Genomic DNA, 21,036 nt, shown 5'->3' with positions numbered 1-21,036 from the left:
ATTTTAACCAAAAAAGAAACATTTATAAGTACAAAAAGGGACATAAATCTGACAGACTACATACGAGAGTTAGTTTTTGACCTACTTGCTCATTTATTATGATAAACAAGGCACAAAGTTTCAAAACTAAAGTTCATACAATTTATGAGAAAAAGTGAACCTAAGCAAAAATCTGAACCGACACCAACGATCAAATAACGAGAAACCCTCATACATACTTTTTAAACCCAGACGAGCTAAAACACGAATAATATCTCTATGAAAGATACATTTTCTCATTACGAAATATTGATGTTAAAAGAACAGGATCGAACGAGAATCTGAGCCTTTTTAATTCAAATTTGTTCGAAATTTGTGTACTGTTTTAGGAATAAGGAAAGCAATATCCAAAAGCAATGCGACGCCCCAGAATTAGAAGGGCGTAAGTGGAAAATCATAGTTTTCGGCAAAATGAAAAACACTGTCTATGACAGATACGCCCTTCTAATTCTAAGGGCGTAAGTGGACTTTTCTGGTACAGCAATTAAGTGCAGATACGCCCTTCTATTACTGGGATTCTGAAAAACTTTTCACTTACGCCCTTTTATTATTGGTGAATTTGGTCAACACAGCAGTTTGTGACAAAAATTTTTTTTTTTACAGAATTATGCCCCTTGGTGTGTAGTTTCAAAAAATGTATGATTCATAAAAGGGCGTAACTAACACTTACGCCCTTCTTATTCTGGGGCGTCGAATGTTTGATGACATACATGTGTTTTTGCACACATAACTTTAACCAGTTTTTTTAGTTTAAAAAGATTGTATTTCCATTAAAATCAACCAAAATCAACCAAGGGTAATCTTTTTCGGTTACTAGAAAGTATCAGTGAAATACATATGGTTGTCACTTAGCTTGATAGTTATTTGCACGCAAAACTTTAATCAAATCCTTCAAGTCGAAAAAGGGCTATAATTGACTGAATTTAGACAAGAGTGAGCTAACTTGATAACTGACTGTGAAATGTTTTAAGAGCACCGCCTGTTGGTGCCATCACTCGTCTGCAAGTGCTGGTCAGTATGTAAGCAAAATGTTATATTTCAGAATTTCAGCGGACTGTAATATATAATATAATATATAGGAATGTCTTGCCGGTCAATAGTATAACTATTGCCCGAGTTTCGACAGAAGACCAGATTTTTTCATATTTTGACTGTAGCCCAACAAAATAAGGTGTTGAACTTGAACCGATCATGTAGCATTATCTTTGGACCGTTGATTTATAAGAGCCTTGTAATCTTACACAGTTGTTAAATCTTTTTGCGATCACTAATTGTTTTAGTCTATGGATCGAGGGGGTATGTTCTTCGTGATGTTTTAGAGAATATGTCGTATCTGAATGGAGAAGTTGGCAGTTACTTGTGCTGGTACAGGTTCCATGAGCATTGGTTATGCTAATTGTGTGCCATTACTTAACTGAAATACTGTTGGAAAACAGCTCTGAACTCAAAAATACATAATTTTTCCTTCCTCTAAGTTTGAATGCTTTGACTTTACCCCAGTAAAACCTGTGTCGAAGTGAAGACTAAAGAGTTTGAGACCACCCCTCGGGTAAATTTCCATTTTGGAAATTATATATGGCAGACCTGTAATATTCATAGCATATATATACAGAATTGCTTAGAAGAAGTAGAAAATACTTTCTGTAGAAGTTATCTTGCTCGGTAATATGTTGTTGTTGTTTTTTTGTCTTACAACACATGCACTCCAATTGTTCACATTCTATTTCGTAGAAGATATGTAAATTTATATTTATACATACACAGACGGTTACTGATTGAACACTATTTCCCTAGTCCGAAGGCCGAGTATTCGAAGTTTGTCAGAACAAGAATTTCAAGCACAGTCTGCACAGTACTTCAATTCGACAAGATTACGTGTTAGAATCACACCTGATGTTACCAAGATTTTACCAAGTTTTAAAGAAATCAAGCTATAACGTACCTGCTTCCGTGAAACATGCTACTATCAGGCCGTTGTCGGCTTTTCTTCTGCATCATTTTCTATTCTTTATGATTGTTTTCAGTTCCATCCTTCAAACTAAATGTCCGACCTTTTGACTTGTTCATCAGATCTCACATATAGCTCGTGCAGCTTTGAGTGGTTTATGCACAAAGGTTGTATTGGGACAATTCAATGGATTTATTTAAGCCCCTGGGCTTCTCTTTATTTTGCAATCAAGGTAATAATTCAAGGTTTCAAATTTATTGGCATATCGACAATAAAATTGCCTTTGGCCATTTACATTCACAAAAAAATTATGGCAAAGACACACTGTAATATAGTCATACAATAGACTATAAAACAGACACAGTATATAATACAATTACAAGATTATACAACACAAACAACACAAGTGCATAATATTAAGAAACAAATAAACTTTCAATGTAGTTTTTCCTTAAAGACATAGACTCTTTGACAAATTTTGCTATATTCAGTATTTTCCTTTTACTTTTCGTTGACATTAAATTATTAAATTTCTGTATATTAGGCCAGGTAATGGTTCCCAAATATTTCTTTCTTAATTGTTCATATCTATTACAGCACAACATAAAATGGTACTCAGTTTCAATAACATTTTGGTTACATAGTTTACATAATCTATTTTCTCTATCAATTCCGTTAAATCTTCCACGTTCTATTTCCAGATGGTGAGAGCTTAATCTAAAACAAGTGTAACTTTTTCTCAGATTATCATTGACAATAGTGTTGAGATATTCTTCAAATTCGAACTCCTTTTTAAATTTACAGTAATAATATAATTTAGGCATAGTAGTAATAGCATGATTCCATTCTTGAATGTATTGGTCCCGAAGCCTCCTTTTAAACATATGTATGTAATTTACATTTCTATCATAAATAAGACGTACATTTGTAAAGCCAAGATGATCAATAATTGAATGAATTCTAGATGCCCAACAACTGGTATTTACATGATTGCAAAGATCTCGATACATCCTATACATTGGAGTATCAGAATTTTTCATAATTTTTAACCAAAATTTTATAGATCTTTCTTTACAAATAATTGATAGTGGGAGTCGTCCGAGTTCACCATAAATTGCACAGCTTGGGGTTTGCTGTTTTACACCTAATACATATTTACAAAATCTAATGTGCAGTTTATCAACATCTTTGTAGTTATAAATACCCCATACCTCTGATCCATATAGAAGAATTGGGACAATCATGGTATCAAATAGCAATAATTTTGTCTTCACATCTAATTTTATTTTATCAAACAAAGACAGCAGATTGTTGTAAGCTCTTAAAGCTTGATCATACAATGATTTAACAGCACCTGACATATTTCCTGCATACATAAACTTGACACCCAAATATGTAAAATTATCTACAATTTCAATCTTTTCACCGTTAATAAAGAACTCTTCAGACCTGTTTTGTTTACGTTTTTCAAAGACACATATTTTTGTTTTATCAACATTAATTTTTAGGCCCCACTTTTCTGAATACTGGTATAAACTGTCTATTTGAGATTGTAAGCTCTTTGGGTCTGTTGTAAATAAAACTATATCATCTGCAAATAATATCAAATACATCGATAAAAGCACAATATCTTTTTCTGTCATAGAGTTGAAGTTCAGGTTTTCAGTAATATCATTGATGAATAAAATAAATAGAAGGGGAGATAATGGTTCCCCTTGTTTTAATCCAGTTGTGACATCGAAAAAGTTAGATAACTCCATAGTGCTTGACATTTTAACACAGGACTGTACATTATGAAATATACTTTTGATCATGTTGGTCATTTTACAGCTGATACCGGCTTGAATTAACTTTATCCAGAGCGCATCTCTGTTAACAGTATCAAAAGCTCTTTGGTAATCGATAAAAATACACCATAACTTTGATTTCTTTGCTAACACTTTTTGTATGATAGTATGTAAAAGAAAAATAGCATCAGCTGTAGAGCGGCCATCGCGAAAACCAAATTGAGAGTCATTAAAAACATTTTCGGATTCACACCACGTATTTATACGATTTCTCAATATAAGTGAAAATATTTTTCCTACAACATTCACTAGTGTAATCCCCCGGTAATTGGCAGGATTAGCCTTATCGCCCTTTTTATAAATAGGAACTATAACTCCTTTGGACCATGCCTCAGGATACACGTTATTGTCAAATATATGATTGAACATTGTACAGAGAAATGGCGATATAAAGCTGTTGGCATCAATAAAGAAATCGGCTACATTATTATAATAATCACCGCTTTTATAACGGTTTAACATAGATATAGTTTTCTGTATTTCCTCAATAATTATCGGACGATCTAATTCTTCAACATTATGTAATACTTCATTTTCATCATTATAATCACTTTGATCAAACTGACTGTATGATTTATTTGACATATTTGAAAAATATTTTGCAAAATCATTTAAACTAACATCACTATACATATTATTGGAATTTTTAAACTTCTTAATGTACTTCCAAAATTTTCTTGGAGACTTCTTACTCATTTCTGACAGTTTCCGTTTCTCTTTACTATAAAAGACAAATTTCGCCTTACGTTTTGTCGTAACGTAATTTTTTCTGCTAAATAGAAAAGTCATTTTATTAATATCAGATCTATTTTGCATAAATAGACGCTTTGAGGCGAAGAATTCAGCTTTTGCCTTTTTACACTTTTCATCAAACCAGGGTGATTTCCGTTTTGTAGCATACGTACAATTGTGAAACGTTTTACCGAAACATTGTGAAGATATATCATGTACAAGTTCAGAAAAACTATTCATACATTGATTAATATCATAATCGCCAGATATTAGTTTTCCGTTGATTTCATTAAACAAAGTACTTTTACTATATAATAGATCATGGAAATTTCTAGTATTAGATGTATTCCATAATATTTTATCATACTCAGCCGGTGAAACTACCGGTATATTAATATTACACTTTAATGAGAACATTACAGGGCAATGGTCAGAAAAATCCGTCAAGTCAAAAACTTGCATTTCTGTGATTGTTCTAAAACATTCGTGGCATGTTATTACATAGTCAACCATACTAGATATTGGTCTATCCCTATTAGTAGCATGAAATGTACAGTGTCCTCCTTCTATTCTACCGTTCACTATACATAAGTTATTCTCTTTACAAAGAGTCAACAATTTTGATCCAAAAGGATTAACATGATTATCACAATTTTTGCGTACTGGTAAAGCGTTGGCCACATTGTCAATTTGCGGGATATCAATGAACCGGTCTAAATGTAGGTCATTAATATAATCTGCTTGATCACCCGTGCGCGAGTTAAGGTCACCTGTTATGTACACATCTCCATAATCACTATATTTTCTTATATCAGAGTTCAAATGCTCGAAAAAGTCAAATTCAAATAAAGTAGAGTTTGCATTTCTGTACATGTTCGAATCCTCCGGGGGTATGTAACACACACAAATATATGCATCTTTATACGAGTGCGTGAACTGTTTTAGTATTTTAAACCATAGTATACCTTTGTTATCTAAGGATACGAGTTCTAAATGTTTTCTATAGCATTTTTATAGTACACAATTACACCTCCGCTATTTCGTTTCGCTCTGCGGTTAAAATTTGGGCAGTTAAAATGATCGTATCCGGGTATTTTAATATTTGATGACTTTGCATGCCATGTCTCATTGAAAAGCAAATTGTCAAATTCTGAAACAAAAGAAATAAAGTCACAGTCATTAAGTTTAGAATTGATGCCCTGTACATTCCACAGCAAAAATGATAACTGTTCCTCTATACCCCCCTAACTGTACCCTGCACTTGCAACATTTTCCATTGTGTACATTGCGTTATTAATGTATAATTTGTCGTATGACAAGTACGCTTTTTTGCCATCCTCTTTGGCTTTCACTAATATAGGAATCAGCGCCTTGCGTCGGTCTTGGATTATTTTAGGAAATTGTTCACTCACGCGAATTTTCGGACGAGTTGGCGATGCGGAGTCTCCCGTTTGATTACTGCTTGCATTTTTAGCACTAAGAAACGATTGAAGTGCTTCATGGGCCTTTTGTTTAACCAACACTTTATCCGGGTAGTGATTGAATTTTACTACAATCGGCCTAGTTTTACATCTATCATACCTATAGCCTAAACGGTGTGCGCGTTCAATTTTTATTGCTGTCTGCGCATCCGGAATTTTCAGCGTTTCTTTGCAGTAGTCCAGTATAAGATCGGTGCAGTTCTCAGCGTTTCTTTCCTCTGGCGTTTTGCACTCATCGAAGCCAAAAAACAAAAGATTGTCTCTCATTGATCGAGATTTAAGATCTGTCACATCCTCAGATACCGATTTTAATGAATTGATATCCTGTTGTAATTTGGAAATATAGTGCGCATTCACGTCAACACAACACAAATTGAAATATTATGCCCGAACAATAACGTGATGTTTACAAACATAATTATTGGTAGATTCAAATGAAGCATAGAGAATTCAACATTTTTTTATATTATTTTTGTAATTGGTCAAAAATGTGAATATTTAGTTTAATAGTATTTTATTGTTTTTGTTATTAAGGCATTGAAACAATTAGGGTAAAATGGGGTAATGGGACACTTAAAGAAACACTGTTGAGTAATATTTTAGAAAGACAAAATATATACTTGGTTTATTGATATTTCAGTATGCGCAACCTATATAATATATGACGAATATAAACTTTTACAAATACCTGATAACCTGTGATTAACTATAAATTAATTAAACATTGGTCAAGTGTCCCAAGTTACCCCACCCAGTTGGGGTAACTTGGGACATTTTAGTTTTATTAGAATTTATGTATATTACAGTCGCATTTATGACAAATGAAACCATTCATGTCCACAGATCAAAAACGAAATCTAAACTGAAAATATAGCTCAGTATTAATTACAATTTATGACTGTTTTGTAAAACAAGGATGCGTAAAAAAATCAATATGTCCAAGTTTTGCCTAAATTATGTCGTTATTTGTTTCAATATATGCTTATTATATAAATCGTTTAAAATAGAAAAATGTTATAAGTGTAAATAACTATGTATGAATTAAACATAAACTTGACATAATCCATTATGTACTTATATATGTGTTTTTTACACTTGAAACTGATCAAAATTTTAAACAGTCTTAAAACATAGATTTTATCAAATATTAACGGGACAATTAAAATGTGTGTCTTTTTTCACAAAGAAATAAGGACATTAACTAGCTTTTTGCATACAGGAAGACTCGGGGAGGAGGGGATGAAATGTGAGGGGAATGAAGGCAGGGTTAAGGAGATCTAGACGGACACATGGGCATATGCTCTCGGAAACTATTGGCAACTGTACCTAAAATGTGTTGTCTGGCCAATATTTAGTGTTTGCTTTAGCTTGAATATTTGACACAACGTCATCTTTTAAAGAAGTAATTAACTAAAAGAACTACTATGTTGGCTTGACTGTCAGATGGTTCCTGCGCTTCACCTAGTTTATATACTACTTATTAATATAAGATTTGCCGACAGTTTCTTTAAACATGAAAGAAATATCAGTATTAGCCTATAAGACTATCAAAAATTCTAAACTCACCAGATTTTACGCGGAATGAGTGGGAGGGGTTCACGGAACGATCTCCCTTTAAATAAACGTATGTGACTAAACAGTGACTTAGATCATGAAAACTTGGTATCGGGTAGAAAATTCAGTAGTTGCACCAGAGTTAAGCTAATATATATTATGACCACGCCTGTGAACTAGTGGTATACTTACAAAATATCAGAGTTTCGTCATTACTAGACTTTCTTTCCTATTTTCATTTCATTTGTGGAAAAAGATTAAAAGTTGACAATTTATAGTGGTTATGTCCAGTTATGTACAACATTTTATGTACTGTCCATTGGAGCATATCCCCATTTTCTTCCAGCATCCAGTTCGTTCAAAAATAAAATCATGGAGAACTTTGTTCTTAACGACAGTGTCCCACTTGCCCCAATACATTAGGGTAAGTGGGACACTTTTGAAAAGGAACGTTCAAAAATAAAGTATGTTGTAATTTCTCAAAACAAATCTCATTGTATGAAATAGTAATGTGATACCTACAGTTTTGCATCTCTTCCCATAACTGAAGGTATCAACACATACCAATATAAATATTTTGGACATGCCATATTTCACAAACAAGCACCTGTTTTATAACGTTGTTGTCTGACGTCAACGCAACGGTTCATGACAGGCAACTTTATTATTCAAAATGAAAGTCAATAAAACAAAATCATAAAACATTTTTATAGAATTTTGAAAAAATAATGCCATGTCCTTGATTTGCAATGATACATAATACGCTTCAATATTTCAAACAAGTTAAATGCGATATTACATGTATACGAGAACCAGCTTCTTGCGTCAAAATTGACGTCACATTTATGATCAAGCCGTTACGGTACCGAAATTAAATATCTTTAAGATCTTATTGATATACCGTCCACATATAAGCAAATATATCTAGAAAGTCAGACGACTATTTCCACTGTGCGTTTCACTAGACAGGAACATAACGAGAATATTTTAATGCACCATCTGAAAAAAGTAGGCATAATTATTTACAGCGTGTAATTTTATGTTTTCTTATTTCTATTTAATTAGTAATATTCTCAACATATGTCTAAGGAAATCGATTCTTAAAATATTTTCCAATCCATCGGCAGAAAAGTTTTGTCATAATAGGCTTTAACACTGAATGTTCTTTTTCAACATATGATCTTATTTAGGGAACGTAACCAATATTTACCCCAATTTACTGAAAAGTGTAAAGTGTCCCAGTTTCCCCATTGTCCCAGTTACCCCATTTTACCCTATATGAACGCATATAGATAATTCTTGCTTTCATGCCATTTACAAATTAGCTAAAGCGGTAAATTATATTGATTATGTTCTTCAGATCTTTTGCCGTGTAGGTTCGACACTTGGCGGCAGTTAGTTTTTTTCTTGTTGCTTAAAAATTGATTCGTTGATTTTCTTTATGACACAACGATAAAGAAATATCTGACGCCGATACGGCAGATGAGAAAAGTTATTTGATATTAATTAAATGCAATTTAGCCTACCAATTTAATAGAAAAAAATGGAAACCCCACAGGTCGCTAAACACGACAAAAACGAAAACGTTGCAGACTTGCTTTGATTGAGTCTGTTCATGGAACATACTTATAGAAAGTTTAAGAAGAGCTGTGCCACGAATTTCCACATTCCGTTTTTAGAGGCCTTAAGCCAGACATGTAAAATGCAATAGTGTTACCCCTGCATCACCGATGTTCTGATTAATAAAATGGAGGGTATGCTTTTATGAACACTGGTTAGGTAAATTGCCGCCGTTACATGACTGAAATACTGTTGAAAATCGAACAAACAAACTGTTGGGTTTTAAGTAGTCCAACTCGTGACGTAATTACCACTTTCATTTAATTTCAATCTGATGTTTCTGTGAACGGACCGTCAGGGGATGTAACTGGAGTCACGGACTGTGTCTAGGTTTTACGTCACACCGACAAAATTGTCGGTCACATTGCGACTTTCCAGCTTTTCGTGGGGAGGAAGACCACAAGTGCCCCATTAGGTATTAGTTCAAAAATGGGCTTCTTGGTAGAACGCCCGACCTTCCGTAAGGCAGCTCTAAGGCTGCCTTACTTCAATGACTTATACTTTCCGAGGACTTTCGAACCGGCAGTGGTAAAGGGCAAGTGACTCTTTAGAAAGTCGGGGACGTTAACCACGCGGATACCCACTAAATGCAATTTCCATTCGAGTTAAAAGGCAACACAGACTGGAGAAGTATTTATATGCAGATGATGTTCATTTTAAAAAAGAATTCATTTTCAGACATGTATGATGTTTTTAAGAGAGAAAAAAATATATATATACAGTAGGCCTATACTACGCTCTCCATTGTTCGCGTCAGTTCTCTTACCTCCGTCACACATGTCTAACAAAGAAGTGACTACGTCATGACTAGGAGTAACTATCTGCTCAGAAGGACTAACTAGTCTAAGTCCTAACTAGAAGAAACGTAGTCTTAATTAGGACTGGATTAGGCGGTAGATCTAGTAACTTCTGACTCGTAAATACTAGAGTCACTAAATATTAATGAGTAGACCTAGTTATATAAGTCCTAATTTAAAAATATACTAGATCTAACTCAGTTTTACGACACTCATTTAGAAAATCTAATATAGATCTAGATTTTTCCTAAATATTTTTATAGATGTAAATATTTACCTTAAAACTGCTATGCGACGTGGCCTGGTTTGAGGTCTTCAGCAACAACCTCTATTTAAAATTTTCTGGTTCCTGGACTATTAATAAACTAGTGCGAATGATATTTCGGTAGTGTACATGTATTTTCGCGAGCTGTAATTTACATTTTGTCATGAAGAACCTACCTAAATGGACATTAGTATTACGTCACACCCCATTGAAATTAGTATTACGTCACACCCATGACGTAGTGTTTGAGTTTATTTAAAGTCACCACGAGTATCATGGGTAAACCAATATCACAGTGATCAGGCGGTTCTGGACAACATTTGTCTTCTTTTTTTAATTTTTTGCACGTCGAAATTTACTCAGAAAGAAACTGAATGGATATAAAGTGCTGCATTTCTACCATTTTACGGAAATGAACGAAAACGAAAAACAATAGACCTTTTCGTTATGTAGAATATTATATCACAGGAGTCTGAAATTCTATCAATAAGACCATAGAAGTCTATCTTTACAAAAAATACCCCCTATATATATAAAGTTTATTTTATATATATAGGGGGTATTTTTTGTAAAGATAGACTTCTATGGTCTTATTGATAGAATTTCAGACTCCTGTGATATAGAGGATATTACATGAGTGTCTTTTCATATTGAATTAATTAAACGAGTTGAATCATGAAATTAATAAAATGCGAGGCTCTGCCGAGCATTTTATCAAATTTATTCAACGAGTTTAATAAATTCAATGTGGAAAGTCACAAATGTAATATTCTTTTTATCGCATGTTAGCCTTTCCTGTCGAATCATGAAACATTCTACTTTCTTTTACATTCTAGCATAAAACTGCTGTTCTTGTCACTTTTCGGGGGTGTTTTAACAGGAGAGAAAACGTGTGTTAACAGAGAGATTCTCGCGCTCGCGTGCTGTTATAACACCTTTTTATATATGCGCGTTCCGTGGCAAATCGTAAACGTCATTCGGCCCCAAAACGGATAATTCAAAACGAAATGACGTCAACGTAAAAAACAACTCAGACATTCCCGCGCATTTCATGGAAATTTAATGACGTTGAGGTAGGATGTATTCATTTATTAGTATTTTTTCCGCGTTTTATGCTAGAATAGCGTTAGCGCATGTTCATTTCGTGTTATAACATCTGCAGAATCCCCCGGGATACGTTGGTACCCTCGCCCTACGGGCTCGGGCACCAACCAATCCCTCGGGATTCTGCAGACGTTATAACACGAAAAAACATGCGTTATCCCTACAATATAAACAAGTCAATTTGATCAACGTCTCCTAGACTATAAATGACGTCGACGTCAAAGCTTTATTACACTAGTGTATTATCATTTTTATTTAAGGTGGAGTGCGACCTTTAAATTTTTTTTAGATAGATCTATGAAAAAATAACGTAAGAAAATTGAGGATATTTCTGATTTATTCCAGTTTTCCGTTTGGCTCTTATTTAAGCCACATTTGTTTGATGTGCTGTCAAACTTGGCCACTAACGGCACTTTTTAGGCGTCATTTCTTGGCGTCATTTTCATTGTTTCTGTACGGTTTTCAGCATATCCCTGTTTAAGCTGGAAGCGGACGCGAATGAAATTTATATATTTTTAAAAGATTCAAAATTTCCTTTCCTGTGATATAAATTTCGTGAATGATTTATGACGTACCTTAAGATTATGACGCATTAAAGCGTCAGACTTATACAAAACGTAACGTAGAGTTTAGCTGGAAAATTGTCCGTTTTTCGAGAATAACATTTTTTCGTGTCGAGGAATTTTGTTTAAATTTCAATCATAAATGCGCAAATATATTTACTTGCGTTTGATTAACAAAAAGTTGTATGTCACCGAATTCGTTTTTTCAGTACCATCGATTTTGTTTCCCCAACCCCGAGCTGAAATGCGACGTTATACATGTGATAAAGCTGTGTTCACTTTATCCTGGTGTTATGCCGTTTATCCAAACACTCAAGTACAGTAGATTCTAATTGGGGAAAGGAGATGTAGTTTCGTGTTTTCATCATCGTGGTTTCTTTTTTTTTTAATCGTAGTTTTGACTTTTACATCCTTATTCGTGTATAGATTTAGTTCGGAGAATGGCGGAAACCTACATCATTCTATGGCATCAAAAAATTTTAGAAACACATAAATATCCGCTTATTAAGAAATCTGCCGTTTGATAATTTGATATATCTCTAGGTTACTTGCACAAACACTGAAAGAGTTTCCTTAGAATTTGTCGAGAAGCCTTTAACTTGCACTCTTCAAACTTATAGGGTGATTGGCTAAATGGAGTAGATAACCCCCTTTTAAGATCAAAATTTTAAAGGTAAAGGATGCAGCAGCCGAAATGATTTCTTCCTTCAGAAATACAGAAAATAAAACAGTTTTTTTCAGTCACGCTTTCAGCGAGTTTATTCCAGATGTTCCTCAGGTGAGCGACCTAGGGCCATTTGATCCTCTTGTTCACTACCTTTTGCCTTAAGCTAATACAGAATACTATGGAATCCTGTTGGGGCAATTTATAATGTCGCCGTCGCGTTTGTGGGGTCGACACACGACAATGCGAAGTGACATAGCGACATTACGAAGTGACACCCGACAATCGCAAACGACGGCGACAATCCCAAACGACAATGTCGCGATATCCACTTTGAAATATCGCCTTTCAAAAGCACGATATATCGCGATGTCACTTCGCGTTGTCGAGCGTCGTATCGTATAGTCGCTATGTCACTTCGTAATGTCGCGATGTCACTTCGCGTTGTCGTGTGTCGACCCTGCAAACGCGACGGCGACATTATCAAACGACATGCGATAATCACAAACGACGCTCGACAACGCGAAGCGACATTTTCCAAATGTCGTATCGTATGTCGCGTGTCGCGGGTTCTGGTGAGGGTCGACGCGCGACGATTCCAAACGATACACGACACTAAGTATCTATTACACCTAGTAATACAGAACATTTCATCAAAATTTATTATTGGGAAAAAAATACGAAACTGCGGCGAGCGTCTTTAAAAGGTTTTGTACGGTGTTCTGTTCGGACCATCGTCATTTTTATTTCTGAACCCCATGTCTCGAATGTCAAAATCATGAAACTACGATGATGAAAAGTCGAAAACACGATGGTGAAAGTCAGTCAAAATTACGATTGCGAAAACTTGAAACTACGATCATCGGGTGAAAGTCGAAATTATGCAATATCATCACGTTTTCTTTATCGTGCTTTCGACTTTTGTCATCATGGTTTTGACTTTCATCATCGTTGTTTCAACTTTCATCATGATTTCAGGATTCCGTGGTATGGGGTTTAGCTAGTCGAAAGCACGATTATGAATGTTCATAACTAACACAAAACATTTTATTGAATGTGGAAATTCTAATCATTATTAAGAATAATATCATCCAACTTTGAAGTAGATGAAAATTTTATTTTTCGTATGTTATTTTTAGGCTGTTTGTATTACTTATGGACAGATTTCTAATTAGTCAAACATAATTGTTTAAAAGCATTCTAAGTCTTTGTTTAATAGACTGGTTTGTTTCATAATGTTGTTAATGATGTAGAGATATATTGATGCTTTCAATTGCATGTAATTGCAATATTTTGTAATATACTCGTGTACATATTATTCACATTTTATTTTGTGAAACAGAATGTATGTAAATAATGTATGCAATTGGAAATTATGAATGGGGTTAATTTAATATATAAAAAGAGAAGAATAAAAACATTAAATGCCATTTGTTGGCTCGAAATAATTTTCTGTTGACTTTTAACTTTGTTTATGCAATGTTGATAAATTTTTATGCTCCAACCATACAAAATGGATGGGAGGGATAGCATATAGTGATACTTCAGTCCGTAGGTGTGTGTCAATCCATTCATTAGCCCATATGCCATCTTTATAGACCTTTTAACAAGGAGTTTTTTCCTTAGCAACGGGAGACAATTTTCACGCATGCGCACTCTACGTAGGGCAAAAAGACATGACCGCATAAATTACGTTAAACCCACAGCTGATATACTTTAACTAATGAAGTTTAAAATAAAATGTTCAAGTTCAGCCTTTGATTTTGTATCCAATTATACCCAAATGGGGATCAATTTAGTTTAATCATATTTTATTGCTTTCCATACAAATACAATACAAATTTAGAAGACATGCATACAAAAAAAAAAGACGAACTAAATGTAAGAATATTACAAATGCATGGATATACAGATTACATATAAAAGCAAAAGGTTGGGCCACAAGCTTTAACAACATTAGCGGGCTAATGGGGTTCAATTCATTCCGTATTCCAAAAATAATACATTGTAATCATCTTAAAATTGTTATTTTATATTTCTTTCGATTAAGTTTTTATTTGGCAATATCAAAGTGGTTCGGATGCTGAATGTAGCGGTCAGATTTAATAGAGAGGTGGCGGGGGGAGGACGTGTTCTACTTACATTCTTTATCTGTTGTTATGGCACGCAGATTGCACAATAAATCCAAAAACCTATGTTCTCAGGTGAAAACCTAGGTTCTCATTTCAGATCACAAGTTTTTCAGAGAACCTAGGTTCTCAGAATATTTGTGCAAATGGCCAAAACTTGTGTTTTCAGTCGGGATCATAGGTTTTAATTTCAGCCACAGATCATAAGTTTTTTATTCTAACACGATCCGATTCATTTTCCTATTAAACAAAGACGGCTGAAAACAGTGAATTATTATACAACAATTCACTGTTCTGATGTCACAATCATTAGGTCATGGCGTCAAACGGCATAGCGGCGCACTGGAAAAGAAACCGATTGAAGACGGGCAAATATTTAATGAATGCCGTCAAGGAAGTACTTTTAAGTCGCTGGTAACGTGTTAGAATCGAAATAATATATCTCATTTAATGATTTGCTCTCGTATAAAGTCATTGTTGCGCCCTCGTGATATATTTCCTTCGCATCTGTACTCTAAACAATGATTTATACAGCGACAAATCACTAAATGAGATATATTATTTAAGAAAATGAGATATATTATTTAAGAAATAATATATCTCATTTAGTGATTTGTCGCTGAATGATCAAAGAAAAATAGGGGTCGCCGTTTTAGATTTCGCTCTATTTACCGCGCTTCCCCTACCCCCAGTTAAAATAACAATGTTTTTATATTTATTTCGTAAACTTCCATTATTTAGATTCAGTTTCTGTTGATATTTGTGGATATAATGATATTGAATCCAATAATGATAAACGAAGACTTTATTTCATGAAATTCTTCAAATAAATGAATGATTTCGAGAAAATGCTCTCCTATACATGACATAGAAAACAAACAGTCCTTTTATTGAAACAGGAAACGCGTACCGGTACAGTGCATTCTAGCCAAAAGTCGTATTCACCTGGCTTACGCTGATTTATTATTTGTAGTTACAGCTTCAATTCTTAAACATCAGAAATATCGTCAGCTTTAATTTAGCAAAATTTCTAAACAGTCCATTGAAAATCGTTAAATGGCGCATAGTACCTTAAATATGATGTAATATTTTTGAAGCTTCCGTGTGATATTTTAAAGCACAATATTCGTTTAGTTTTACAACTTGTATGACAATCCTACACTTCCTTAAAGTGGCCAAGTGCCTTATTTAAACTATGTTAGGTCTAGCAGCCCTTAAAATGGGGTCCAGCATTTTAAACATATTTGGACAAGGGTCAAACTTTAACGCTACAGACCAAGACTGATCCATCTAGCGGTTCATAAGAAGAAGTCGTTTAATGCTAAGCTCCCAGTTGTATAAATATTAGTGAGGATCTGATAAAAATGCTACAGATCAAATCTGATGAAGTTTTTCCAAATTTATTTCCATCTGTAGCTATAGCGGCCCCGAAAATTGGCCAAGCACCCACTTTTGAAACAAGGATCGGAGAGGATCTTATTAAAATGCAACAGACAGAGTTTGATGAAAATCCATCAAACGGATGTTTAAAAGGTATTTCCATTTTAAGCTCTAATTGCACTTAAAAGGGGCCGAGAGTCCTAATTTGATTTAAATCGAGAGAAGACCTTACAGTAATGAAACATACAAAGTTTGATTAGGCTCCATGAAGTTGCTAACGAAGAGAGTTTGTTTAAATATATAAAACTTTCTATCTTTAGGTCTAGCGGCCCCTACAAGGGACAACAACAAACAATGAAGAGGGCCTGATGATAATGATACTGTACAGAAAAAAAACTTGATTATCCATCAAGTGGTTCATGAGAAAAGTCGTTTCATCTAGTACTTTGTTCAAAAGATAGGAATTTCCGGCAATAAAAATACCCGCTGTATTTTTTCAGCCTTGTGAAGACAAATCATGACTTCTTTGAGCAGTATTGTTGCTAAGATATACAAGCGGTACAGTGGTTTGCATGTTTGTTAAAGTTCTATTATGAATAGAAAGTACACAAAAAGCTATCGTTGACTTTTTTGTATTATATACCTTATCTTCATATGTATCGTTCAGAAAACGAGCCAGCACCTTTTTACCCGCCATAATGACCCTCGGCGTCGTTTTTATTACGTTAACGTCAGAACGCGTGGACTTTGCGGTTACCTTGGACCATTATGATTATGGCGCGTGACTTTTATTGCGTCAACGACGACCGTTATGATTGTTTTCAACGATTTTTTGTTACTTTTGATAGTAAGATGTATAATAATAAGAGAATGTTTACCGGTTTGAGGTGGGATTGTAATATCTGACTTGAGGGTAACTGTTCAGGCTGTAACGAGGCTCTGGCGAGTTACCGCAAAACAGTAACTCTCGAACATGATATTTCCATCCGCACCTCCAACTAGTGACAGATTATTTTTCTTGTATACCGAATTCTTCAATTGCTGGAAGAAATAAGATAAAACAAATGTTTTTCTTGAAAGCACTATTTTACTATAGTAGCGTATGTATTTACGCATTTAATCATCATCACGCGATTCATCTTACATCCCTGGGCGAAAGATGAGTTTTTTCAGCACCTGCAAAACACGGGAAAATCCTGTCTGGCTTTGGTTGTGTCTTCTTGTCGTAATGACACACTCAGTGTCATAACTGTCCGAGTTTTAACGACCGTTTTTACGGGTTACTTTGTTCAACGGTTATTTAGGGTAAGGTATTTAAGCGAAAATCAAGCCAAAAGCTTTCTACAAAACTGCTGTTCCACAGATTTCTTTAAAGAAAATCTTAAATTATCCTATAAATTCATTTTACTGTAAAATGAACGAAAAAATCGGTATTGTTATGAATTTTCCCCTACCCCACTTTTCACGCGCAGATTTTTGTGCACCAAAATTTCACAAACAACTGTTTGTATTTTAAGGAAAAACAAATTAAGTACAAAAAAGTTTTCAACAACATTAATTTCATTTTAGGCGTATTCTAATTTTGTAAGCCATTTTCCGATTTCTTTCCAATTTGTGTTGTCACAACTGCATGTAACAAACAAAAAAGCGTAATGAAAAAAAGATACTTCTTATCAAACATTTAACTGCTCGTTCTCTCCTCCATAGATTTTTGTTTTAAAAGTCTGAAAATGTTCCTTAAATATTTTTGAATAAAATTCCTTGACTACCGGGTGCTATGAAAATAGTTATTGTCCGAGGAATAGGTCTGCATTGTGTTTATAGACCTTTGAGGGATTTGTGAACAGAGCGAGCGTAGCGAGCGAGGTTTTCAAATCTCCTCACAGGTCTATAAACACTATGCAGACCTATTCCGAGAATGATAACTGACTTACCTACATGCTTCTTTGTTTTAATAATATCTGTCATGTGTTTACGAATCGGATAGAAATATCCGTCCCGAGGGTACCTGCGCATTGAGCGGTAATGAGGCTTGCACTTAACTTTCTACTACCAAACATAATACCTCAGACAGACACAATTTGATACTTTTCATGCAGGGATATATTGGTTTGAATATGTTTGTCAGCCTATCCGTTGATAGACCAACTGGTTTCAGATCAATAAATGATAGAATCCTCAATCTTGTAAGATGCATTGCTAGCGTCATTAGGTCAAAATTCAAGGCCAAGGCGGTCATCGAAAAAAAAAAAAAGCACGTCAGAATTTTGTAGCCTGGCATTCTCCTTCCTGCGTTGAGCATAATTTGGATTTGCCGATTGCCTTGTTAAACTGGCGGTGAATTGGGGTATATTCATCACTTTCGAGGGTTTTGATTTCAAAATATTTCATTGCTATAATCGTAATGAATTTAGGAAAGATCAATTTAAGCGACTACCAAAAATCTCCAATTTTGGCTTCCCTTCAGAACCCTCAGTGCTTTGATTTATAGAAAATGTTACTCTTAATAGTACAAGAAGACAACTGCTTCTCTCTGAATTTACTGACAAGGATAATGTTTATATAATGTCTCCAATCATCAAAAATGTTATGACTCCATTATCGAACTCATAGTACGAAATTCAGCTACTGGTTGTTGCAGTGAGGTAGCTGTATTCCACTGTGGAAACACTCTAGGTAACACTGCAGCTTGTATTCTTTATGGTACCTGCGCCTGTTCAGGCGTTTCTCCCTTGTAGGGAAGCACTACAGCAACCTTTTTTGTTGACATTTCAGCAGGGGAAACAATAAAGGGAATGGATTTTAATTCTTTATTATTAGAGGAATTATTATAATACTAGAGCGCAATGAGGTATGTAAAGTATCTTAAAAAGCAATGATTTACGACTCGATGCGTTTTACGTCCAGGGACGTAATTCGCACTCGGCTTTCTATGCTACTAAGTTGCGACTACTATAGTAGCATGTAAAATGGTTCAAACTTAGTATTGACATGAGTTCAAGGCATTTTTAAATGAATAGGGTAACGCTGGTAAATATTAACAGTGATGAAAGGGAAGTGAGGTATATATGGTGTATATAAACAACTATTTGGTATAGAATAGAACAGACATAAGTACAGTGGTTCGGAATACTTAAACTGTGTTTATCGCTTGAAAAATTGGTAAATGATATAACCTATGATTGTTTGATATGCACAGATGCTTAAAAAATAAAAACATAACCCTTTCCTTAATTTTGCTGAGGTAATTGTTGTCATCAGCTGTAAAACGTTTAGAGTGGCCCGCATTTTAGACCGATTCGGAATACCTGAGCAGACTGTATATAGTTAAAGAAAGTAAGAAGTTTTAATGTTTCGACAGGAAAAGCTAATATGTGATAAAAAGAATATTTCATTTGTGACTTTCCACATTAATTTTATTTGACTCGTTGAATAAAATTGATAGAATGCTCGGCACAGCCTCGCATTTTATCATTTTATTCAACTCTTTTAATAAATTCAATATGAAAAGACACTCATGTAATATCCTCTATATATCTTATCTTTAATCTACAAAGACGTTTCAGCCTGTTTTTAATCTTGTTACTTTTTCAGGAAGCGACTTTACTTTCTCAGGAGGCGACTTTTATTGTGAAATCTTTACTGTCAAAAATCTGACAGAAGTTGTTATTTGTAACTAAACATATATAGTCTTGCACAATGCAATTCCTTTCATTATTGGTCAGTTCAGAAAACAGTGACGGAAACATAATTCAGTCTCACCAGTTAAACCAGTTCACGGGCTAAATGTCTAAGATTCTAGTAATTCTATGATAGGAAATTTTAACTACATGTATAGTTGTGGTATAGACGCAACGTGTTTCGTACTGCTCGAAAGCTTTATAATGTTTGCGTTTTTTCCAACACCATTTGATGAATAGAAACCGCCAGTGAGTAAATACAGCAGTAACTATGGTAAAAGCCAAGTCTTCATCAATTTGTCTGAAATACTTTTTAACTAGGCGCGTCACAAGGTGAGAGTGTGCATTTTCGACTCTCTCAGCCGGGGTCATAACTCTGGAAATAGGGGGCGGAGACAAACGAAAAACAATAGGAGGTGCGCAATTTCATATCATGATAACGACTCGTGCAAGGTTTCATCAATTTATTTGAAACACTTTGAGCGAGGAGCGTCACAATGTGACAATGAGCATTTTTGACTATTTCAGGGACCATAACTCTGGAAATATGGGGCAGAACCAGGCGAAAAATAAGAGGTGTGCAAGTTCATATAAAGACTCATGCAAGATTTCATCTATTCATATCAGATACTTTTTGAACTAGGCGCGTCACAAAATTCCGACGGACAGACCCACGGACGGATAGTTGTCCGGACGCACAATACCATATTTATATGTTACTTCCACTCTGTTGTGGTGGCACAAAACCTATGCATTTTCATCTATAAAAACAGATTAAAAGCATTAAATTTATCCATCTATACGAAATAAATTCATGTTCGTTGACACGACCGGATGAAAAGACAACTTCAATAAATATATTTCAGCTAGTTTCAGCGTGGTACAATAAGGAACAAACAGATTCGTATTCAGATAGGTCGAAAAATGTAAGTTTTTTTACGTTACGAGAACGCTAAGCCACAACTTACGAGGACATTTACGAAGTGTGGTAAATAACAAGGCTTTCGAGATAGAGGAAATATCTGCTACAATACCTTACGAACTCTTTACGAACAACTTAGGACTTGACGTACCTTCGAGATAGTGGCCCTGTCTATCGCGTAATGGCGGACAGGTTTTTGAACACTAATTTTTCGCTTGGCATGACCAAAGAGGCCTAAATTAAAGCTGATTTCTGTTTAAATTTCATTGTGGGTGTATTTTGACATTTTTGTAGAAAAAAAATGAGAGAGG

This window comes from Mercenaria mercenaria, chromosome 2 (assembly GCF_021730395.1).
Source record: "Mercenaria mercenaria strain notata chromosome 2, MADL_Memer_1, whole genome shotgun sequence".
Lineage (NCBI taxonomy): Eukaryota > Metazoa > Mollusca > Bivalvia > Venerida > Veneridae > Mercenaria > Mercenaria mercenaria.
This window is presented reverse-complemented; position numbering follows the sequence as displayed.